Below are 26,505 nucleotides of genomic sequence, written 5' to 3'. Positions count from 1 at the left end.
TACCCTAAAGTATGCCCTAAATTACACTTTGCGCCCTAAATTATTCGAATGCACAATTTGCATCCTATATTATGACTCTTGTTACACTTTGCACCCTGACGTTAGTTTTATTGTTAAGTTAGATGGAAATATGAAGCATGCGACTTGCATGTGTGTATTGCTTAAGTGGCACAAACTTAAAAGACCAAAAACCCCTCTTTCCAATAAGCTAAAAACAATTGTTCATCTCTCTCTCTCTCTCTCTCTCTCATTAGCTCCTTTCTCCAAATTAAAAATCCCTAAATCGAAATCATCTTTAACACCCCCGCTGCTCTACCACCATGAAACCACTACTCAAAAGAAGCCCTAAATCCCTAAAAGAAACCATCAATTTGTAGTTGAAAGTATGATGAAAGTCAAAAGCTAAGGGGCTATTTGGATTTGCAAGTTTTCATCACCCATCACTCTATTTTCATCACTCATAACTTAAAACTGGTGGGTCCCACAGAGAGGAAATCTTTTTGGCTGTGTTTTCAAGTTTTGTTTCCATCACTCAATTCTCTTATTTTTGAGTGATAAGTTATGGAAACTAAAAACAAGTTTTAGGTGTTTTCAAGTTATGGTGGCATTTTGGTAATTTCACTAAACTAATGGGCCCCATGGTTAGTGTATAGTTATTTCAATGCCAGCCTTTGCTCCCCCAATGGCTCTCTTTATACCAGACCAAACCCTTTTCCTTCCATTAATTTCTTTCTCTTCTCTTCCCAAGTCGGCCTCTCCATACCCACTGGTAGTTACTCTCTCTCATCCCAGTCTACCACTCCATCCTATACTATCACACAACCCACATTCAAAGATTATAATTTCTCAAACACAACTCAGATCATCAATGCAAATCCACTCATGTGGTAGAACTTAATACATAATACAAAATGGGTAATCTCAAATTAATGTCAAGGATTCGAAAAGGCCTCAAAACACCCAATACTTTGACCAAAATTTGAAACCCACCGGATTGGAAAATCAATCAATCAAAGAGTAAATTACAAGCACCAAACCCATACAAAGGAAACCCATCACCGATATACCCACAAAATTCCTAACTCAAACCGGAGAGATGTATAGAGCCACAATAACAAAATAAAGGAGGGCGAAGCAAAAAACTCATGGGTTATGATGGAGGAGACCTACGCCGCTGCTGCCCGTCAGAGGTGATCTTGCAAACTAGGTGTTGGTGGAGATCGGCACTGGGTAAGGTGGAGATCGGAGCTAGGAGGATTTCCTTTGCTAGAGATCGGTGCTGTTTGTACTTGGTGAGGTGGAGATCGGCGCTGTTTGGACTCAGTGGGAGGAAGAGAATGGAGGGGTGGAGAGGAAGAGAGAACCGTGTCTCTGGGTATTGGGGGAGAGTGATGGAAAAACAATAATTTAAAAAAAATTTTAAAAAGGAGAAAAAGGGGATGTATACACGGGTATGGTGCTTAGGCAGTGGGTCAGGGATGGGTCCCACAAAAAGTAGAAATATTTGAGTGATGAGAAGTTGAAAACAGTGTGCCAAACGTGTGGGGTTTAGGAAATTGGGGTATTTTAAGTGATGAGTGACGAAAATTGCGTGAGGAGTGATGAGTGATGGTTTTTTTAGAACCAAACAGACTCTAAGGTATCGGCCTTTTACCTATTCTACGCATCCCTATTCTACGACGCAGGTTCCATGAAGCATGGTATATATTTAATATGGAACAAAAGACAAAGCACTGAAACTTTTGGACAATAAAAGATTACTATTCGGTCAAAGTATGGATTAGTGTTCTTTGAAACAACCTATATATTTCTGCAACGCCTATTCTATATTGCAGAAATTTCAACATCAATCAACAGATGGCCAGTAAAGAAGCCAAATTTCTTTCATTGCACGTCGAGGTGACAAGATCATGCCTCTTACCAAACTTGTCAAGCTACTTGTTGTAGTGGTGGAGTAGTGGTGGTATTTAAGATGATTTTGATTTGGGAATTTAGGGTTCCAAGGATTTTGATTTGGGGAGGGGCTAATATGCATGAGAGAGATTAAAAAAAATGTTTTTAACTAATTGGAAAGAGGGGTTTTTTGTCTTTTAAGTTTGTGCCACTTAAGAAATACACACATGCAAGTCACATGCTTCATATTTCCATCCAACTTAAGAGTAAAACTAACATTAGGGTGCAAAGTGTAACAATGGTCATAATTTAAGGTGCAAACCATGCATTCGAATAGTTTAAGGTGCAAAGTGTAATTTAGGACATAGTTTAGGGAAGTAAAGTGTAATTTTCCCTTAAAGTGCCTTACCCATAGTTCAAAGTCCAACTTTGACCTCCGACTAGCTATCTTGTTTAGTAATAATTTTTGGTTGAATTAAACCTGTAATGCTGTGGCCTACTAAAGCAAATTGCCTAGACAAAAAGTCCCTAAATGTGGATCCAATAAACAAAGGTTGTGTCAGCCAACTTTGTTTTACCATGCCTATGAATTATGATATTATAATTCTTTGTCAAAAGACAAAACAGCTTGTGGGTTTTAGTTAGCTTAACTGGTAAAGTCTCTGATGGTTGAATAAGAGATTTGGGGTTCAATCATTGCCTACACAAGAAAGCGAACGCCATAGGTTGAAACTCTCTATATATAAAAAAGGACGAAACGACCTAACTCATAATTTATCTTTTCATCATCAGATATGTTCTTTATTAAGATTGCCCAATCGATGATAATACTAAAACCATTCGACCACTAAATATGGGTTTTAATGGATAAACCCACTAAAACCCACCTAAAATTTAAATAGACAATATAAAATCTAAATTTCTAGAAAATAACCGAAATACCCCCAAAATGTAAAAAATAACCAAAATAATCCATTAAACTTAAAAATGACAAAATACCCTCCGAAACCTTAAAATTACCAAAATACCCCCAAAACTTAAACCAAAATACTCTTGAAACCTAAAACTTACCAAAATACCCCATAAACCTAAAAGATGACTGAAATACCTCCGAACAAAATACTCCATAAACATAAAAAATGACCGAAATACCCCCGAAACTTAAAAAATGACTATAATTACTTTGAAACCTAAAAAATGACCAAAATACCTCAAAAACCAAAAAATTATCAAAATACCCCCGAAACCTAGAAAATGACCAAAATATCCCTTAATTGCAAGACAAAAAACGATCAAACCTCTTGCCCATTGAAAATTTTTGTGGTTCAAATAACAACTATACAATCACCAAAAAAAAAAAAATTCTTTAAAATTTGACATGAGACAATAATTGTAAGACAAAAACTGCTTTCATCATTGTCAATCATTTTCACCATATACGTTTGTAGAGAGGTAAAATTCCTGACCTATCACAAGCTGACACGTCACATTACCAAGTCCACAAAATACAGCCAATTACAGAGCACCATGTATTGCTGCTAGGTTTTGCTATCACTATTCAGAAGCCAACAGAAATTTGCCAAGTGTCATGCAAGAACCAATCACGCATCAGCGCACGTGTAAGCGATGACTCAAGCAGCCTCGCACGTGTAAGCGATGACTCAAGCAGCCTCGCACGTGTAAGCGATGACTCAAGCAGCCTTGCACGTGTAAGCGATGACTCAAGCAGCCTCACACGTGTAAGCAACGACTCAAGCAACCTCGCACGTGTAAGCGATGACTTAAGCGGACCAATCAGGCTGTGACATGTGTCACCAATCAAGCTCCGCCACGTGTCGCTCACCCACCCCAAAACTCCTATAAATAGAAGCCTTCCTGAGACATTTAGGAGGACGAAGATTCAGAGGACCAAAATTCAGAAGTGAAAAAGCTCTGTGAAGATCAAGCCTCAAAGCCTTCAAGAACTTCAAGAACTTCAACCCCAAAATCGAAGAACATTCGAAACAGAATCATCCAGATCATTTGCCTAGATCCTAAAGTTCGCGGGAATCAAGCCAAAAGTGTCTGAAAACATCAACAAATCACAAATTAGTGAAGTTCAACAGATTCAAGCCTCAAAAGCTCCGAAGAACTTCCACCACAAACCTTCGAAGACGAAGAACGCACGAAGAACACGAAGAACGCGAAGAACAAAGAATTTCTAAACAAGCTCATAGCTAGAGATTCATTGTAATTCCGTTTCAGTAATCTTCGATCCATCCCTCAACCAAATTGAAGGATATTTTGTGTTCAAGTCAAAGCCACATTACCATAAATCCAATCAATAAGTTTTGCAAGGAGATCGAATCAAAGGATCACTCTTTTGTAATTTCAGAGAATTGTACCACATAATCATAAATACAAATTCGCATTTGTGAAACTATTTTACTTGTTTGATTTATTTCAAACTAGAAATTTAGTCGCTTACAACGTTTTTCTTTTACTTGAATTGTCAATGTTGTTACTTGGAATACCAAATGGGATGAAATTAATATACATTTAGATTGTTGCAATATTATGTAAGAGTAGTGTTATAGGTATTACAAAATTTACGACATTGGTCTTACAAATTGGTTGGCCATAACCAACGACATTGATGGAATTGACAATCGACGACATCAAAGATTGGTGGTGGTGGTGCTGTGTTGGTTTTTATTTATTTGGGGTAATGGACATAGAAAAGGACATAATGATAGGATTTAATTAAATAGGTGAACATGTCACATATTTTTATTGGTGGAATATAGAGTAAAGCACAGAGAATGAAACGGAAGATTTGGACTCAAAAACTTGATGTACCTTTAGACTAACAATTTTTTTGTGCAATAAATAACATTAATAGTTGGCTTTATGATTGGGTACTATAAAATGAGGGGAAGAAACATTGAAGATCAACATTTCATAATTTGCTTGTATTCTTTCCATTTAAATTCAAACTTTGGAAGAATCCCAAAAGAGAAGCCTAAGCAATGCTTCACTCAAATTTGAAACGTTTTTCCTCATCAACCACATTGTTTTTTCTTTCTTTTGTTTTTGCTATTTTGTGCACCTCAAAAGCTGTCATTCAGATACCAAGAAACGAGACAATTCCTGCAGTCATTATGTTTGGAGATTCCATTGTTGATAAAGGCACCAACAACGATATCACAACAATAGCAAAGTGCAATTTTCTTCCATATGGGAGGGATTTCAAGGGAGGAATACCAACCGGAAGATTTTCAAATGGAAAGGTCCCTTCAGATTTCCTAGGTTACTATATCCGTCTCTCTCACACAGACACACACTCATGACATTCATGGTCTTGATGCTATTTCTATTCTCTTGCCTGCACGCTGCAGGTTACTTTTTTTTATTTTCTCTTTTCCTAAGCTATTTTTTCACCGCCATTTTCCTGATCACGGTTTGACAATAGGCAACTAGTTGTAAGATAAGGATTCAAAAGTATACTCCAAAACTCCATGTTTAACTTTGTGACTATTCATTCATGACTTTTACATCGAATGATATATTTTTGGTTTTTTCAAAAGAAATATTAGGGTTCAATTCTTCAATTTCCACTTAAACTTTTTCACTGTTCACTAAATCTAACATAAACTCTAAGATTTCACATGCAAAAATCAGCGAAATGATAATCAATGCACCATTAATTCCAAAAGAGGGGAAAGTATAGGCTTGGTATCCATAATCTATGTCCAAGTGGAGAAATTATATAGTCCTCATGGTGGACCACGTCACTTGTTCATCATTCCATTAAAAGACTCCAATTTGTTTAAAATTCTGAGTTGGTAATCAGTTTCTGTTCAAAAAAGAATTATGACTCAACAATTTTAAACAGGTGGAAGTCTTTTAGTAGAATAGTGGACCACGTCACTTGTCCACCATGAGAACCTTATAATTTCTCATCCAAGTGGGTCACGTGCATCCACAAGGCACAAACGCAATTAGTTTTTTAAACAAAAATTTGTGAACCCGTATCAATAAAAAAGTTAGGTGATAATTGATGATAAATAATCAATAGTCATCTTTCGTGTTTTTTTAAAGAGATTTATTAGAACTAACATGGATTATAAAACGGGATTGAGTTTTTATTTATTTAGTTTTTTTACTATTTATCAATATATATATATATATATATATATAACCGAAGCTTTTGAAGCTCCAACAAATTTCCATGTCAGCACAATATTTTAAAAAAACATTAAAAAAAAAAAAAACGTAATAAAAGACACCCTTTCACACCGCTTATCCACAAAACAAAAAAAAAAAAAACCGCAGACCCTAAAACCCAAATCATATTTCCCAATCAAAATTCAGACTCGAACTTGCAATTCTTTGCTGCACCTCCATATACACACAGATCGAACTAGAGAGGCGATGAAAGAGAGAGAGAGGCGACAAGGAAACGGGGAAAGAAGCAGAGAAAGAGAGATAGAAATACGACACACACAGAGATGGAAATAGAGGGAGGCGATGAGGCCTGGGACACGGAGAGAGAAACAGAGAAGAGAAAGAGGCAAAACACGATTACTGTCAAATTTTCCGCAGCCATCCGTTCCCTCGCCAAACTTAGAACACCGAAACCGCAAGCACACACAGGAATTGAGATTGAGGAAGAGAAATCTAAGTGCCATTAACTCCGTTCAGGCCATTTACCTGCCATCATCAGATCGTTGAAACTGCCACCGGTTATTTTTTTCCCCTTTCTTATATTTGGGTATTTAATATGACTCAGTTTTTGGGTATTTTGGTTGTATAGGTATATATTTAGATATTTGCTTAGATGTTTTGGGATTTTCTGTTATGATTTGTAGATTTCAGATTTTGATATTGTTTGTTTGGTTCTTTCCTTCTTGCCCTAACTCACTTTTTCTCTCTTGCTTTCCATCTCTGTTTCTTTCCCAAGGGATTATTCAGTTTGCATAATTAGAAACAATGAGGTTTTTGATTGGTTGTTGAGAAAATGGAGGATTAAGTGGGGGAATGATGAGTGAAATTGGAATTTGTTTTTGGTTCAATTGGGGACTGATTGAATGAGCAAAGTTTGAGCTTTTGGTTTTGTTAGAAACTAAACAATAAAAAATGTGTGAAAGGTTATTAATTTGATGCTTCATTTGTTGTTGGAATTGTACTGGAAAAGAAATAAATGTGAACAATATTAAGGCTTTTACTGTTGTTCTTATTTTAAATTTTATGCTTGGTATTTGATGCGACCTTTTTTTTATTATAATTCAAATACTTATCTTAGGAATGCTAATCTATCTCCCCCCCCCCCCCCCCCCTAAAAAAAAAAAAAAGGAATGCTAATCTTAGCAATTAAAGAAAGTTTACATTTTTTTTTCACACATATATAAAAATGATAATCTTCTCTGTTGCCTATGACATTCACATCAAATGGTATTTTTTCACCCATCTATCATCCGCTTCTCTCATCTATATCTCTAGTCACGCTTCACTGCTCCTCTAATTTTCTCTCTCTTTCTTTTTTTTTTGGCAGATCAAGCATAGATTGTTTCATTAGCTTCAAAATTCCTATCCACAATCCATCTTTTCTGAGTGAGTTATTTTCTTAAAACAATGCTTACTCCTAAATCAGTTTTATATATGTTTATGATTACTGATATGCAGATTATTTATAGCTTTAAGTTAAAAAACCCGCACGATACTTAGTTTTAGTAATCTTAAAATTTTAACTTTTACTGCTACAACACCATTTGAAAGCCTCTCACTATAAATAAATAAATAAAAAAAAACGCTTAAATTACAATCAAATGCTTGCTGAACATTGAATTTACATTTTAAACCAATTTAGTCTTGGTCCTATGAGCATTCAACATTACAAGCTTTTTTTTTTTTTTTGCTTCTCACCAAATTCTACACATGCATGTTTTTGCTGCATTTTTCAAAATTTTAAAAAGTGAAAGATACAGAGTTGTAGATATAAAGGGAAGGAACCAAATTGATTCAATAATGCCCCCCTGTTATAATACTAACAGTTAAGCTGATGGTTTATTAAAATGTTTCATGTTATGCCACGTAGGATAAATACCCACTTAAACTTATACCTCATGTTTAGTTACAAAGAAAAAACACGTTATTCCGCTTAATGTAATAGTAAGTTAACAGGTATTTCCTATTAGCGTAGGGAGTAGAGAGTATTTTTGGAAATGGTTATTTTGAATTCGTGTCTTTTGGAAATCCAAATTCTGATATGTGATTATTATTATTAAATTTTTTTTTGTCAATGGGTATCTTTGATCACTTGGTTTTTGTTAAATTTCTTATTCAAAATCTTGGTTTCTTTGTTTATGCTTACCTTTTTGGTAGGGCTTCCAAATTTCCATAGACATTGATTTCATGTCTAACATTGAAAATTTCATTGCAATGTGGCAACTGTGGAATGACAATGGTTAAACACACATGCAAATGTGGATTTAGCCCTATAGATTTTTTTTTTCTTTTTTAAATGCTTGATGCAATTATTTCCCACCCCCTTATTTATGATGCTTTGATATTGAGTATTTTTTCCTGTTATCTGTTATTAATTTTTCAATATGCCTAGATAGCAAAGAGTAGATGAGAGAATCAAAAGCGTGTCCAACAAAAGTTACTAGAAGATCTAGGAAGCAAAAAACTCATTCCAAGTTCGCTGTATTGGACAAGGGAACCGAAATCAGTTCTAATTTAAAAGAGATCAGTGACTCAAATATGTTGACGCCACACCAAATCCGAGATAAGGTTCTGAAGGATGGCTAGAAGAAGAACGAGAAGACTATATCTAGGTAATACTAACCGTTATGCTCGCATCTGAATTGGTTATGAATAAATAGTTTAGAAGAAGCTATAATTTTCGTATATATTAATAATTTTTTTTTTAATAAACCTGAGTGGTTCTATCATCTGTTACTTAGATTTGGAAACTCGATCCTATTGATACAGTTTACTGAATTAATTTGACTACATTTGTTTCTCCTAAGTGGTTCTGTTTGAAAATGTATGAAGGATTTGTCACTTTGTTAAAACTGTGAAATTTGAAAGTATAATGTTATTTACTTTTACGTTTTGATAGAGATTTATTTCTTAAAATATTTTTAACGGTTGATTTGATTGTTTACAATGCTCAATTTTGTAGTTTTTTTAAAGTTGTATTTCATTCTTAAAATTAGATTGGCAATCTGTTTGGTGCTAAGAATTAAAAAATAAAACAAAGGTAACCAATTCTCAAGTTCGTTTCATCGTACCCTTTTGTTATTTACTTTATTTTTTGTTTTCTTTCAGATTATGAGAGATTTAATATTCTATATTTAGGTTATGGTTTTATAATTGTTGGAGGATTTGTTTTAGTTAATTTATACCATATTTTTCATTAAATTTTCGGTTTGGTCATAGGATATTCCGAGTATCCTAAGACTTATTAAATAAAATTAACAAGTCCAACAAGTCCAACTTAAACTCAAACTCAAACTCAGACATTGATGTTATTATTATTATTATTATTATTATTATTATTATCTCTCTACTTCACTAATGTGATATTTTATGATAGGGGTGCAAACCTATAGCCATGAATTATTCTTTTGAATGTAACCCAATCTTTTTCTTATATTTTTCTATTTTTCAGTCATATATATTTTGTTTTGTTTCAATAATTTCTAAGCAGTGAATCATTTGATTCTTTAATATTTTTTGGTCTTTCAGAAGTTTTAATATTTGAATTTTTGAGTTATTTTTTGCTGTATCTGAAATTGTCTGACAAATTTTTTATAAGCCATTGCACGTTCAAGTAATGGTTTCTTCATCAAATTGTAACACAAATTGAAGTCATAGAAGAATAAATCATGTAATGGTGTAGTTTCTTAATCAATTTAAGGCTTTGTAAAATTATTTTAGTCTACTCACAAATAGGTAGGTTTCCATGCATAGCACGGGTTAGTGACTAGTTATTTTTAAAACAAATCCCAAATACACACAAACGGAGCCAACACGTGGAATTTACAAACTTTTTTTTTTTTCAATTTTTTGCTAAACAAATAAACCGTACTCTCACGTTTTCATGGTAGGTATTTATTAATTTATTAATATTATGATGAATAATTAATAATAACTTTAAAAGCTTTTTATTGTAATAGTATTTACATAATTAATAACAAGTTAATTAAAATGTTAATTACGTGTTAGTTTAAAATTTGACTTTGAAGTTTCAACGTTGCTTTCCCATTAATTTGGTAAATAATCAATATTTTGTTGAATGATTAAAGGATAATTTGAATGTAATTTTCCAATTAAAGTAAATAAAATCTCAATTTAATATGAAAAATGTTTTGTAAATGTCTACACAACACTTCTGTCTTGGTCTTTTACTAAAATAGTTACAACAACTTACAATATAATTTTTAGTGAAATATATTATTTAAATTTTTTGATAAATAAATAAATATTATTAATGAAATTATTAGTAGTCTATGAAGATTTTTTATTTAATAGTTGAATATTGGATAGATACAACAAAATTAATAGAAATAATGGTGTGATAAATTGTGATTAGAGTCATTAGACCTACAAACTTTTGAAGGAAAGTCCAATTACCTTACTTTGTGATAAAGTCACAATTCTTTTGATAAATAATTCTGTAGAGGCAGGTTTTGGATCTTGAACCCAAAAGACAAATGGATTAAGGTCCAAAGAGCCCAATGCAATGAATTGTAGAAAGTGGGCTTGAAACTAGACTTCAATGAGTTGGACAACAATCATCATGAGTTAAAGATTACAAGAAAACAAAGATAAATCGGTTTGCTTCAAAGAAAATCTTCCTTGAAGTCTGAGAAGAATAGTTCTTGTATATATTTCTCTTAAACTTTATTACAATTTTAGTTCTCGTTGCTACAATGTTTTTTCTATAGATTCTCAGCTACCCCTCCTGTAATGGGGTCTTTCTTCCTTATATTACCCTGTTTTGCCTCATCTCCACCCTCCACGTGTATGGCAAGTTGCTTTCTTTGATCCTTGTTCCATCATCACCTTCCTGAAATCTTTGGGGGCAGTTGTAAGGCTGAATATCACTATTTAGGTATTACCTCCACATTAATGCGGCTAGAGAGTTAACTACAGAGCATTTAATGCGATGGTAGCAACTTTATTTTAGATATTTCTTAGCTTCCCTTTGTCCTATTCTCTCCTAATGTTTATCCTTATCAGTAGAATTGCCCTAAGTATTGCTCTTGACGGCAGGTCAACCCTTCTGACTTCTACTCTATTAAGTCGAAAAGGCATTTCTCCTCTAACTACCTTCCTAAACCCTCATGACCAGAATCCTTCTATAATTCACTGAGTTGTACTTCTTCATTAACATCTACTTGTCCTCGGACTACTAAATGTCCTCGGACAAGGCCTACGACCCAATATACATTATTGGGCCTTTCTTCCCTACAATAGCCCCTCAAAATTCTCTTCTTTTGCTTCTCAGAAAAAAGCAGGATTTCGATATTATAACAATTATTCTGCTTTTCTCTTACATCACCTCTGTTTGTGTAGGTGTCTTTTCAATTGCCTAGAAGCACACTCCTAACGTTTCGGCATCTGGGACGTGCTTGCATTTAATTTTTGCAGCTCTGTGTTCTCCACGTTTTACGGTGCGATGGAGATTCAATGGTTGAAGATTTTATGAGGACTTAAGCGGGAATTCTCCCGCTTGCTTTTCCCCCTTATACATATATTACCTAAAGACTTCATTTGCTTCACTTTTTGCACTCTTAAATCTCAAGAACTAGTTTGAGGAGCCCTTCTTCCCTTCCATAAGTTGTTTTCAGTACTTTCTTCTTCTCATCTTCTCTTCTATTTCTTTTATTTAGAGCCCTTCCTTCCTCAGCCCCCCTAACTTCACCTCGTCTCTCTACTACCTTTAGTTTTTCTTTCACATGGGTAGATTTTCTTACCTAGTGGACACCCCAGAGGGTATAGAGAGCTTTAAAGCTCAATACTGAATCCCACTAAGGGTTTCCATTAGGTATTGTAAATAGGGGGAATGGCACGCTATGAGGTAGAAAGGAGAAGTAGTAATCTCTATGATCGCCTTTCTAGAGAGAGGGATGAGAATCCCTACAGGTAGAGTAACTAGGGATAACTTAATTGCTCACAGGCTCTCCCTCACCCAGTGCATCCCTAATATGTTTAGGATTCTAGGTAGTGTAGATGCCCTCAATGAGAAGATAGGTGTGACCCTCACCCATCACGACGTTGATTGGGTTTACAATCGTCATAAACTAACAGGGCAAGGGTATTACTTAAAAACTAAAGTTCTTGAGGTTAGATTCATATCGTGTCTCCCTGAGTTCAGTAATGGTATGAATAAGGACCATCTAATCATCTCAAGGGAGTGGCATGATGGGCTTCACTGTCTGACCAAAGAAGGGACACTAGGTGGGGTATTTAGGCCTAGGTTTATTATTCTAACAATACCCTTTTTTCTTACTAACATTTCCTTTGCTCACTCTTTCTATTCATACTTGTAATTTAGTTTTTCTATTATATGCGCTGTTTTATGACAATATTTTTGCTTTTGATGAACCTACAAATAAATACTCTGCTATCCCGAACTTCAACCTTGTCAACGAGCCAAACTTGACAAAAATACTCAAGGCTGAGATATTTGTCAACACAGACAAGCAATTAAGAGTAGCCCATCTCATCCACGGCTACAATCCTCTGTCATCCAGCTTATAGGCACCCAAGTACATGATCAAAGCAAAAGACCGCCGCCTATACTTGATCAACGTCATCATACCGGGTTTTCTTAACCCAGGAATTGCTCTGGAAGGTGTACAGTAGGTAGAACTACCCTTCTGATACACAGTCGAGGAAGAAGCAACTCCTTCTTAACCAGCAATCAAGGAAGAAGAAGAAGGAGAAGTGGTCGAAGTCTCAGACTTTGAGGACGACTTTGAGGTCTTCAACCAGCCCCAATCCCTAGAAGCTCCAGCTGGTGATTTTAGCCACCTTCTCCCAGCCGAAGTAAGTCACACCCAGGAAGCTTTAACCGTTCCTAACGTGATAGTGTTACAACGCAAGACTGGGTTAAGCCTTCTAGACTTGCTGGAGTCCCACGTAGGAGGCAATGTGCCCGAAAAGGCAATCCAGACCAAGCCTTCCACCCCTCCAAATACTTAGGCTCCCCAACCCAATCCTACTGATAAGAAGATGAAAAGGGATCAAAAGTGTAAAGAGGTGATGGAGGAAGGAAAGGACCTTCCATCCAAGGAAGCTGAGCCCCAAAAGGGGGCCTAAGTAGCTAAAACTACTCACACAAGGTCCTCAAGTGAAGGATCCATGGTGGAGGGGGGGCATAACCACCAAGTTAAGGTGCCAGCCTGGAACCACCCCTTGGCGTTGGACAGAGCTCCTCTTCCAATAAATACTTCTATAAGGGACTTCTAGCATGGAAAGGCCGGGTATGTGACCAACGCCGTGGAGCAGGCCATTTTGCTGCTTGAGGACATGGCCGATCTCAAGTCCATGAAGAGACATGAAGTATTTCTTAATCTGAAGAGGGACCTTGCGCTCTGGATGGAAAATGTTGGGACCACTTCAATACTGGGGTGTTTCTGGACTTCCATCGCCAAATCCATGCTAATCTCCCCTTTTTCTGGCAATGCTAGCTTCGAGACTCCATCTGCCCCCATATTCTGACTTCTTGGGATCTGCACGAACTCCACTATATCGAACTCCTGAGTCAGATGTTTCGTCAGCCTGAGGTATTTCTGCATCCTCTCTTCCTTCGCTTCGTACTCCCCTCTGATTTGTCCGATTACCAGTTTTGAATCATTTTGGATTAACAGGTTCTTAGCTCCAAGTGCCTTACCAAGCCTCAATCCTGTCAATATCCCCTCGTATTCAACTTCGTCGTTGGTAACCGAAAATTTTAGTTGAACCCCATATTTGAGCGTCTCTCTGTCGGGGGTGGTTATGACAACCCCTACTCCCCACCTCCTTTGGGCTGACGAACCATCAATTTGTATCGTCCATCTCTCAACTACGTCGATAAGGCTGTCTTCGTCCGGAAGGGTGAACTCTGCGATGAAGTCCGCCAAAGCTTGCGCCTTGATTGTTGTTCTGGGATGGTACTCGATGCCAAATTGACTAAGTTCAATTACCCACTGGACCATTCTTCCAGCTACCTCAGGTTTGTTCATTGATTTCTTGATCGGTTGGTTCGTTATTACGAGGATGGGGTTTGCCTGAAAGTATTGCCTTAGCTTGCGAGAGGCTACTATTAATGCAAACGCGATCTTTTCAATCCGTGGATACCTGGACTTAGCCCCTTGGAAGGCATGGCTGATGTAGTAAACTGGGAGTTGCTTCGTACCTTCTTCTCTAATTAAGGCTGCACTCACTGCTGAAACTGATACTGCCAGGAATAAGTATAGGTCTTCCCCTTCTTTAGACGGGCTTAAGAGAGGTGGACTACTCAGGTAACGTTTTAGTTCCTGGAACGCTGCTTCACATTCGTCAGTCCAGACGAAAGCCTGCTTCAAGGCCTTAAAAAAGGGTAGGCACTTGTCTGTAGCTTTGGAGGCGAACCTGTTTAAAGCTGCTATCCTTCCTGTGAGTTTCTGAATTTCCTTGACAATCCTGGGTGACGCCATGTTGATTATAGCTCGCACTTTCTCTGGGTTTGCTTCTATTCCTCTTTGGGACACCATGAATCCCAGGAACTTCCCTGAAACTACCCCAAAAACGCACTTACTTGGATTCAACCTCATCTGGTATTTTTTGAGGGTGGCAAATGTCTCCTTCAGGTCGTCCAGATGTGTGAGCTCTTCCTTACTCTTGACGAGCATATCGTCCACGTATACTTCCATGTTCCTCCCAATCTGTTGGCCGAACATTTTGTTCACCAACCTCTGATATGTAGCTCCGGCATTTTTTAATCCAAAAGGCATGACCTTGTAACAGTAGAGTCCTTGACTCGTGATGAAGGCAGTCTTCTTCTGGTCTTCCTTAACCATCCTTATGTGGTTATATCCCGAAAAAGCATCCATGAACGTCAGTAATTTGTGCCCGGCTGTAGAGTCCACAAGCTGGTCTATTCTCGATAGAGGGAAGCTATCTTTTGGGCACACCTTGTTCAGGTCTGTGAAGTCTACGCACATCCTCCATTTTCCACTTGCTTTCTTCACTAGGACGACGTTTGCGAGCCATTCAGGATAGTATACTTCCCGGATGAACCCTGCTGCCAATAGTTTGGTAACTTCATCAGTAACTGCTTGATCTCATTCTGGGGCGAAGACTCTTCACTTTTGCTGGACTGGTTTCCGCTCCGGATCCACATTCAACTGATGCTGGATGACTTCTGGAGCTATGCCCGGCATGTCCTTGTGGCTCCATGCGAAGACATCTATATTCTCCTTAAGGAATTAGATAAGCCTTGTTCTCATCTTAGGGCTTAGCATCGTCCCTATCTTTGTCGTCCTTTTCGCTTCTTCTTCAGCCAGTTCCACTATTTCCAAGGCTTCCATTTTGTCTTTGTCCTTCTCTTCGATCATCCATGTGTGGTTCTCCTTTGTAGCCAGGACAGCTTGATAACATTCTCTGGCCAGGACTTGATCTCCTTTTACTTCGCCGACATCGTTATTTGTTGGGAATTTCACATTCAAACAGTAGGTGGACGTGGCCGCTTTCCATTTGTGTAGGCCTGCCAATGATGACATTGTAGGATAAGGGGCAGTCCACCACTAGGAGGTCTAGCTGACAGTCAACTGCACCGGGTAGGCCCCCACCGTCACTATCAATGTCACTATGCCCTTGGGGTATACCTTGTCTCCGCTGAAGCTAACGAGGGGAGAGTCAAATAGGCGTAGTCTCCTTGGATTTAGCCTCAGCTACTGGAAGGCAGGGAGGTAGATGATGTCTGCGGAGCTACCGTTGTCGATGAGGATCCTCTTGGTATTGAATCCTTCTATATTCAACATTATGACCAAAGGATCATTGTGGGGCTACTTCACTCCCTTGGTGTCTCCTTCATTGAAGGACATGTCCCGGTCTGTTCGTCGTTGCTTAGACGGAGGTATGGTGTGAACACTATTTACTTGCCTTTGGTATGGTTTCTTGAGGGATTTAAATGATCCTCCTGAAAATGGCCCTCCTGTAATCGTCTTTATCTCCCCAATCACCTTGTGCAGAGGTTGGGACAGGCAGTCGTCATCCCGAGAAGAGGACCCATGCTGGTTCTTATTATCGTCCCTGAACTTATTATATTCTCCCTTCTTCACATATTTCTGTAATTTTCCTTTCCGTATCAACTCCTCTATCTGCTCCTTTAGGTCTCTGCAATCTTCCGTGTTGTGGCCGTTATCTTTGTGGAACCGGCAATACTTGTTCTTGTCACAGACATTGAGGGATGAGTGCAATGGTCTGAGCCATTTGAGATAATGCTAGTCCTTGATCTGCGTTAAAATTTTGTCAACAAGCATAACCGAAGGAGTAAATCTTACCGTCCGAGGACTTTCGTCATCTTTCCTCCTATTCCCGTCATTGTTCCGACGGTCTGGGCGCTCTCTCTTTTGACCCCTACGGTCGTCTTCTTTCTTTGCCTTGTGTCCTGGCCTCTCTGCATCCTTTATGGCAGCTAAAGCATCTTCAGCATTCATGTACTTCTGTGCTTTCAGGAGCATTTCTGCCATCGTCTTTGGTGGATGCTTTGCGAGGGAGGCCACGAGATCTCTGGACCTCAGTCCCGCTTTGAAGGTCGTCAACTACACCTTGTCATCTGCTTCGTCCACCTCCAGAGTCTCCCGGGTGAAGCGTTTGACGTACAACCTTAGAGTTTCCTTCTCTCCCTGTCTAATGGTGAGTAAGTGGTCTGCTAGCCTCTTTGGACGTTGCCCCCCTATGAAATGGCGCAAGAAGGCATTGCTCAACTGCTCGAAGTTGTCTACGGACGAAGTCGGCAACTTTGTGAATCATTCTCTTGCAGCTCCTTTGAGAGTGGTGGGAAAGGAATGACACAGTATCTCGTCAGGTGGCTGTTGAAGACCTAGAGTTGTCTTGAAGGTATTAAGATGATCCTGAGGGTCTCTGAGTCCGTCGAACGGCTCAAGTTGAGGTAAGTGAAACTTCAACAGTACAGGGCATTCAAGCACCACCGTGGTGAAAGGCGAATCCGTGGCCCTTACCATCCTATCTACGCTTCGATCCGTCTTCTCCTTAATGGAATTCCTCAATTCGTCCATCTCCTTCCTCATTTCTCGAAGAAGATCTGAATTCTGCTCGTCCGGAGTGGTTGGCCTCTGATGGGTACTCCTCCTATGGCTATCCCCTTCTCCCTTCGGGTTATCTTTGGACCTATTCTCTTCCTGTTGGGCCTGTTGGACCTGTTGGAGTCGTAGCTTCATTTCCTGGTTTTGCTCGGTGAGTTCTTCAATGGTGGCCGCAAGGGCTTGAACTTGTTGGGCCAAGGCTGCGGAATCTGGATTGGGTTCCATCTAAATGTAAAAGGTTGATGGAAACTATGTTCTCAAATATGAATTTGAAAATGTCGTTTCCCACATACGGCGCCAAACTGATGAAGTGTGAATTCGTCAGTCGAGGTGGGCAGATGGAACTTCTTGTCAGCGCGAATGTATCCTCTATGAGGGTCACCGGTGTAGTGCCTGCCACAACGCCTCCAATGCGAAAGTTAGAACAGAAAAGCACTTTGTGAAATGAAAATGGAGGAACAAGATAATAATGGGTGCTTTCTTAGAGTGTGAATATGTACCTTCTGTTAACAATGTGAGGGCTTTATATATGTGGTTTTGGTTGCTAGCCGTTGTGATGTAAATGCCTTTCTTAGTAACGCCTCCCGCCCAATAATGGGGCTTTTAATAGACTCCCAATGGTCTGCTTAGCTGGCTTTAATGAATGATTTTCCTGTCCTCGTCAGTGATGACTGGTTTCTTCGTCAATCAAGATGACCTCGTCATGAACATTGGCTTCGTCTAGGGGACGTAATCTCGTCACTCCCGTCAATCTCTTTTTTTTTTTACTCAATATTTCACTTACTTTGTATAACCATTTTGTTATTATCATTTATTTTCCTTTATATAGGTTGTTCAATCTGCGCACATGGCTAAGGAGCTGGTGAACAAGTCCCACCGACTAATGAAGGATGAGGAGAGCAGGTGGATAGCTGCTGTGGAAGCCTTTCCCTTGGCCAAAAAGAGAATCCAAGAACTTAATAACCAATTGACTAAGGCTGACAGGGAGAGGAAGAGTGCCGACGCTACCTTGCACGTGGTCGAGAAGAAAGTTGAGACTCAATGCAAACAGATCTGCCTGACTGAGGATCTGTTATCTATAGCTAAGGAGCAGATAAGGACCATGAAGACGAAGTTGGAAGAGGCAGAGAAAGTTGTAGAAAAGGTTGTGCAGGATGGTTACGACGTGGGGGTGGCAAAAACTGAGGAGGCACTCAGGGCTGAAGTCTCTAGGATGTGTAGAACTTACTGCCTCCAAGTATGGAACGAGGCCCTCAACCAGGTTGGATTTAAGGCCTCCTTTGCCCTTAAGAGAGTAGAGAATGTCTACTATCCCCCTGCAATCGAGCATCAGGCCCTCCAAGCTCCGAAATTGAAATTGCCTCCAAGGAGATGGATCCTAGCAAGAACAGCCCTACCAAGGTCCTCCCTTCTTCCAATAGTCCTTCTAAAGAGGTAGAATAGACTGAGGTAGCTAAAAAGGAGAAGGATACAACCAAAGGAGTGGCCTCTGATGCCACCAAGCCTCCAACTGTGCCCAAGGACCCCTCTACGGGTAAAGAGGCCTCTTAGAGCCTAAAAATTGTTCTAGCAACCCTTCCTATACTTGCCAAGAAGGATCCCAAGGGCAAAGGTCCAACCTCCATAGCAGCTGAAACTGCCAAATCCACCAAGGCCACGGGAAAAGACAACCCTCCACTAAAGATCAAATAGGGCTTAAGCTAAAGTTTATAGACTTTTTTTTTTCATGTAGTTGTTGTTTACATTTGCAAAGTTTGTACTTATTTTTCCTTTTCCAAGGCTTAACTTAATGACAATTAAGAGCTTTTTTTTATGCTTGTGCACTTGTGCAAATTCTAACATAACTTTCGCTTTACCTTACATTTAATTGATATAAAAATGAGATATAATTTCATTCAACTTAAGATTTACCTATATCCTTAACTTCAACAATTATCTTTACAAGTGATAGTATAGTTGCTACAGTCTACACAACCAACAGCAAAACATGCTGAACCTTCCAAGTCTACAATCTTTAATAAAGAGTAATTTTAACTCCAAAAACATATCTTATATGTTTGAAACAAACAGCTCATATGACCATATGTGCTTTGGGCTTTCCTTCTCAATCTCACATAATGATAAACCATGTACTTACTTACAATGTCACCTACTCATCCATTTAACAGTATGTCAAAGCAGTGGTAGGTGTTAATTTACCCATAGTTTATAGTCCGAGAAACCAAACATGACTAAGGTTCTGTTTAACATCTAGAGAGATACTGAATAGCATTAATTTACCCAAGGTATATGGTTCGAGGAGCCAAATATGACCAAGGTTCTGTTTAACACAAATATTTGCTTTAGGGGTATTAATTTACCCAAGGTATGTGGTTCGAGGAGACATACATGACCATGGTTCTATTTAATACTTAAACAAATAATAAGGAGTACTAATTTACCCAAAGTATGTGGTCCGAGGAACCAAGCATGACTAAGGTTCTGTTCAATACTCAAACAAGTAATCAAGAATATTAATTTACCCAAGGTATGTGGTTCGAGGAGCCAGGCATGACCAAGATTCTGTTTAATATTCAAACAAGTAATGAAGAGCACTAATTTGCCCAAGATATGTAGTCCGAGGAACCAAACATGACCCGGGTTCTATTTAATATTCAAACAAATAATAAGGAATACTAATTTATCCAAGATATATGGTCCAAGGAACCAGCCATGATTGAGGTTTTGTTCAATACTCAAACAAGTAATCAAGAATATTAATTTACCCAAGGTATATGGTCCGAGGAGCCAAACATGACTGAGGTTTTGTTTAATATTCAAACAAGTAATAAACATAACACATAATGTCAGAAATAAAAACATAGCAGAGTTGCCTTTCATTAATAATAGTACCTTTGCAGGTTGTTTACATTCTAAGGACGTGGTATGACATTTTCATCTAAATCTTCTAGGAAATAAGCACCCATACCAGCTAACAAGGTGATACGGTATGGCCCTTCCCAAATGGGCCCTAACTTTCCCCATGTTGGGTTTTTTGCAGGACCCACAACCTTTCTTTATACTAAGTTTGCAGGTGCTAACGGTCTTAACCTCACACTTAAGTCATACCCCTGTTTGAGCTTTTGTTGATAATATGCTAACTAAACCATGGCATTTTTTCTTCGCTCTTCAATCAAATCCAAGCTTTTATCTAATAAGCTGTCATTGCTGTTTGGAGTGAACAAGCTTGTTATCAGGGTTGGTAATCCAATCTCCAGAGGAATTACAATCTCGGCCCTATAAGTCATTGAAAATGGTATTTCCCCTATTGACTTACGAGGGGTATTCTGATATGTCCAGAGAAAATGTGGCAACTCTTCCACCCATTTACCCTTTGTATCATCCAACCTCTTCTTAAGCCCATTCACTATGACCTTATTGACAGCCTCAGCCTGTCCATTCCTCTGAGGATAAGCCGGAGTTGAATACCTATTCTTAATACCCAATTCAAAACAATACCTCCTGAAAGTTTTGCTATCAAAGTGAAGCCCGTTGTCCGAGATGAGGGTATGAGGAATCCCAAATCAAGTGACAATATTTTTCTACATAAACCTCTTGGCATCCACATCCCTAATATTTTCTAATGACTCAGCTTCAACTCACTTGGTGAAGTAGTCAATGCCGACTAAAAGCCATCTCCTATTTCCTACTGCCTTAGGGAAGGGCTCTACAATATCTAAGCCCCATTGAGCAAAAGGCCCGGGACTAGACAGAGGATTGAGGATACCCCCTAGTTGATGAATGTTTGGAGTAAATTTCTGACATTGGTCACACTTCCTTACATATTCTTGTGCTTCCTTTTTCATACTTGGCCACTAATATCCTTGAGTGAGGGCCCTGTGAGACAGTGATCTGCCTCCTATATGACTTCCACAAATCCCTTTGTTCAATTTTTCTAAGAGTGGCTCTACTGCCTTAAGATGGACACATAGCAAATATGGCCTAGAAAAAGAGCACTTATATAATTTTTGATCCTTGAACAACCAAAAATGATGGGATTTTCTTCGCACTTTATCAGCCTTCCCCTTCTCCTTGAGCAAAATGTTATCCTTAAGGAACAAAACTATAGGGTCCATCCAACTAGGTCTCACTCTAATTTGATGAATCTAGGCCCTCTCTCTTCTTATCTCAGTAGGCTTACATAAATCCTCAACCAGGATAACCCGAGGTAAACTCTATGCCGAGGAGGTTGCGAAAGTGGCAAGAGAGTTAGCATGTGTATTTCTGCTTCTAGGGAATTGCTGAAAGACTCCAATCCTGATTACAAGTGCCTAACTTACTCTTGCATTCCCAAATCCCTAGCCGCCAACTCTCCCTTCACTTTGCCTACAACCAATCTTGAATCCGAGAATACCTCCACTGCTCTTCCTCTCATTTTATGAACCATAGCCATCCCTACCAACAAAACTTCATACTCAACCTCATTATTTGTGGCTGAGAAGCACAACCTTAAGGATTTCTTAATAGTGATCCATTCAGGAGATATCACAACTAGCCCCACTCCAGATCCTCTTTGATTAGCTGCACCATCAACGTATACCCTCCAAGATAGAGGTCCTTGTAAGGAAATCATCCCAACTAATTTTTCATCCATGTTCTATTTTTCCTTGTCCTCTTCCAGTGGAGACTCAGTAAACTCGGCCACTAAATCTGCAAGGACTTGGCCTTTAATAAAGGTGCGAGGCATATATTTAATATCAAAAACCCCTAGGGTCGTTTCCCATTTTGCAATTCTCTTGGTGTAATCAACTTTCTGCAGTAGTGATTGAAGAAGAAGTTGGGTTAGAACCATAACCGTGTGAGCTTGGAAGTAATGAGGAAGCTTCTGTGTAGCAAGCACCACTACCAAGATGGCCTTCTTCAATGGTAGATAACGAACTTCTACTTCATTCAATGATTTGCTCACATAATAAACTGGTCTCTGCACTCCATTATCAACTCGTATCAATACTAAGCTTACTGCATGAGAGGCTACAACAATGTAAGCAAATAGAACCTCCTCCTCCTTGGGCTTGGACATAATGGGTGGCCGAGAAAGACACTCCTTCAACTGCTGGAAGGCCAAGGTAGACTCTTCAGTCCATTCAAATCCTTTCCACTTATGCAACAACTAGAAGAAAGGCCTACATCTGTTAACTTTTGAACTTCTTTGGGATTCTGAGGAGGTTGCAAATCATTAATTTCCCTAATCTGGTCAGGGTTGACCTCAATTCCACGGTGAGTGACCATATAACCTAGAAATTTGCTTGAGCTAATGCCAAAAGAACACTTAGAAGCGTTAAGGTGTAGTTTGTGTTTTCTCAGTATTTCAAAAGTATTCTTGAGGTCATCCACGTGCTCGAACTCTATCTTACTCTTCACCACCATGTCATCTATATAAACTTCAATATTTTTGCCTAGGTGAGGCTCGAACATCCTGGCCATCATCCTTAGATAAGTAGACCCTGCATTCTTTAATCCGAAGGGCATCACTTTGTAATAATAATTCCCAGTAGGCGTAATGAAAGTAGTCTTCTCCTGATCATCCAAAGCTAATGGTACCTGATGATATCCTTGGAAGGCATCTAAAAAGCACATCTGAGGACGGCCTAGAATTGCATCCACTAATTGATCTATTCGAGGCATGGGAAAGGGATCCTTTGGGCAAACTTTATTTAAATATATGAAGTCTACACATACTCGCATTTCCCATTTTTCTTCTTCACTACTACTGTATTGGCCAACCACTTAGGGTAAAACACCTCTTTTATGGCCCCGACCCGCTTAAGCTTAACCACCTCCTCCTTGACAGCATCAGAATGTTCATTAAATAAGTGCTGATGTGGTTGCTTTTTGGGGATGACAGAGGGATTGACATTTAAATGATGACAAATGAAATTTGGATCCACTCTAAGGGCTTCGTAAGCACTCTATGCAAACACATCAATATTTTTCCTAAGAAATACTATTAGCTCTTCCTTTTCCTAAGGAGGCAACTAAACTCCGATCCGAAAAAATTTCTCCTCATCATCACCAAAAATAAATTTTTCTAATTCCTTAAACTTTGCCCCTTCAACCATCACATCCGTAGACAATACCGACATCCTTGATTGCTATAAACCCTACTCAGTAGAGGCCGAGGACTCACCTCCAATCTAATGTCTAATTGCAACCACCAAGCATTGCCTAGCCATAGACCGGCTCCCAACCAGCTCCTCAACCTGGTCCCCGAACGGATACTTCACCTTCAAGTACAAGGTAGAAGAAACGGACCCCATGGCATGAAGCCAAGGTCTTGCCACAATGGCAGTGTAGAGGGAGTAGGCATCTACAACAATGAAGTCTACATCCATAACCTCTGACCCTGCCTGCACAGGTAGTCTAATCTAGCCCTTCAGGATAACAATTTTTCCATCAAAACCCACCAAGAGTGAATCATAGCAAGCCAGGTGCTCAGGTTTCAATTTGAGCTCCTTATACAAATCAGGGTACATGATTTCTACACCGCTATCTTGATCTACCAATACCCTTTTCACATCATACCCTCCTATCCTGAGGATAACCACCAGGGCATCATCATATGGCTGCAAGGTTCCAACTTTATCTTCATTAGAAAAACTCAATGCTGGTCGGACCTCCATTTTGCCCCTCTTCAGCTCAGGGGACAAGTCCTCTGCCAATGGTCAAGATACAGACATCACCCTGAATGGATGAGAACCAATTCTTCCCAAAGTAGAAGAATAACACTAATTGTGCCTAAAGGTGGCTTAGAAGAAGCACATCTCTGAGCCCCCAACCCAGCTTGAGTGCCTTATCCGTTGGGCTGATATAGGAATTGCTTTAACTTGCCAATATTAACCAATTGCTCTAAATGACTCCACAAAGTCCTGCAATTTTCTGTAGTGTGCCCCCGCTCGTGGTGGTATTGACAATGAAGGTTTTGGTTGCGCTTCGTGGGGTCTCTTCCCATCTAATTTGGCCATTTAAAGTACAGTTTGTTCTTAATTTTTTCCAAGATTTGGTGTACTGGCTCTCGAAACACAGTGCTAACCACTTGAGCAGTAGTAGATCCAGTATGCCCAGCAAAATCTCTTCGAGGTCAATTGTTATTGTACCTCTCCGACCTAAAATCCCTTCTTTCCTGAGAGACTACCTCTGTTTTCCTCTTCCCTTGTTGTTGGTCCTCCTCGACCCACTTATACTCATCAATACGATCCATAAGCTGACGTACACTCCTAACAAGTTTCCTTGTCAAAGACTTTTTCAAATCGTGTTCGGTGGGCACGCCGACCTTAAAAGTCCTTATAGGCACATTGTCAAAATTCTCATCTATCTCATTAAACATCTTCCAGTATCTGTCAGAGTACGTTTTCAGGGTTTCCTCCTCTCACATGGTCATGGATAACAGGGAATCCAAAAGCTGAGGAACCCTATTGCAAGTAACAAAACGAGCCCCGAATGCCTTAGTAAGCTCCTTAAAGGAGTTAATAGAGCCTTCCTTCTAATCATCAAACCACCTCATCACCACAGGCTCCAAACTGGATGGGAACACCTTGCACATTAAGGTCTTATTCTTTGAGTGAACAGCCATTCTCTGATTGAAGTGGCTAACATGCTTCACAGGGTCTATTCTGCCATTATACGTGGTGAATGTTGGCTGAATAAACCGCTAAGGAAGTTTCCTCTTTCAATCCTTCATATAAATGGTGACTTAAAAATCTGGTTTAGAGCCCTACGCATAGCATCATTGCCCCGACCTTGAGATGGACTCTTCCTTCTCCGCCCATAATGGTGATCCTCATCGCACAAAAAAGACTCATTGGGAGAAATCCTTGACCTGAGCCAATAACTATTATCCATATCATCATCAGAAGAAGGGTTAGAACTTGAAGGAGTCCCCCTCCGTTGCTTGTAGCGTAACCTCCTTTGCAAATGATCAATTTCTAGTTGCATGCTTCTAGTATTCTCTTCATGAGAGATGTGACTCCCACTTCAAGGTTGGCTCCTACTAGTATGTGTGGTATGCACACTAACCTCCCAATCCCTCCTTCCTTCAAGATAGAAAAATTGATCTTGATGTTGGGAACCAACAGACTCCTCTCGGTTTGGCCCTAACCTACCATAACTGAACGTTGATTTCACTAAACCTAAAGTTTCCCACAGACGGCGCCAATTGTAAGGGCAAGCTTTGGATCTTGAACCCAAAAGACAAATGGATTAAGGCCTAAAAAGCCCAATGCAATGAATTTGTAGAGAGTGAGCTTAAAACTAGACTTCAATGAGTTGGACAACAATCATCATGGGTTAAAGATTACAAGAAAACAAAGATAAATCAGTTTGGTTCAAAGAAAATCTTCCTCGACAAAGTCTGAGGAGAATAGTTCTTGTATATATTTCTCTTAGACTTTATTACAATTTTAGTTCTCGTAGCTATAGTGTTTTTTCTATGGATTCTCAGTTGCCCCTCCTGTAATAGGGTCTTTCTTCCTTATATTACCCTGTTTTGCTTCATCTCCACCCTCCACGTGTATGGCAAGTTGCTTGCTTTGATCCTTGTCCCTTTATCACCTTTTTGAAGTCTTTGAGGGTAGCTGTAAGGCTGAATATCACTATTCAGGTATCACCTCCACATTAATGAGGCCAGAGAGTTAGTTACAGAGCATTTAATACAGTGATAGCAGTTTTCTCTTAGATATTTCTTGACTTCCCTTTGTCCTAATCCCTCCTAATGTTTATCCTTATCAGTAGAATTGTTTTGAGTGTTGCTCTTGACGGCAAGTCAACCCTTCTGACCTCTACTCTGTTAAGCCGAGAAGGCATTTCTCCTCGAATCATATTCAAAATCCTTCCATAATTCACTGATTTGTACTTCTTCGCTAACGTCTACTTGTCCTCGAATTACTAAATGTACTCGGACAAGATCCATGGTCCAATATACATTCCTGGGCCTTTCCTCCCTACAAATTCCATAATTGAACAATATATTAGTGGAATATTTGGACATGGTTTTTATTTTTCTAATATAAAAGTGTATACTCACTTAAACATTATTATATTATTTTAAAAATATTTTTCAGTAAATATTTTTAGTCATAAAAATATTTTATATTTAAATTATTTATTATGTAGTTTTAAAAATATGAATAATTGATATAAATTTAAAATTATAAATTAAATTAGATATATTCACTTTTATAATTCTTTGACCGTTTTAGTTCTAGAGAATCGAGAACTTTTTTTTTTTTAATAACCAATTTGGTTTTTAAAACCATGGAAGGAGGTGGCAATTATGAATTAAGTTCTTCGG

The 26,505-nt window shown here is 38.9% G+C and overlaps 1 pseudogene across 1 annotated transcript in view; it reads left to right on the top strand.

Annotated features, from left to right (window-relative positions):
• LOC115953442 overlaps positions 1-26,505 on the top strand; it is a 38,458-nt pseudogene that overhangs the window by 8,963 nt on the left and 2,990 nt on the right. The window contains exon 7 of the transcript XR_004083710.1: positions 4,900-5,181. The product of XR_004083710.1 is annotated as an uncharacterized LOC115953442 (transcript). The remainder of the gene's footprint in view (positions 1-4,899; positions 5,182-26,505) is intronic.

This window comes from Quercus lobata, chromosome 1 (genome assembly GCF_001633185.2).
Source record: "Quercus lobata isolate SW786 chromosome 1, ValleyOak3.0 Primary Assembly, whole genome shotgun sequence".
NCBI lineage: Eukaryota > Viridiplantae > Streptophyta > Magnoliopsida > Fagales > Fagaceae > Quercus > Quercus lobata.
The sequence above is the reverse complement of the archived record's forward strand: the minus strand, read 5'-3'. Positions and strand labels throughout refer to the sequence as shown.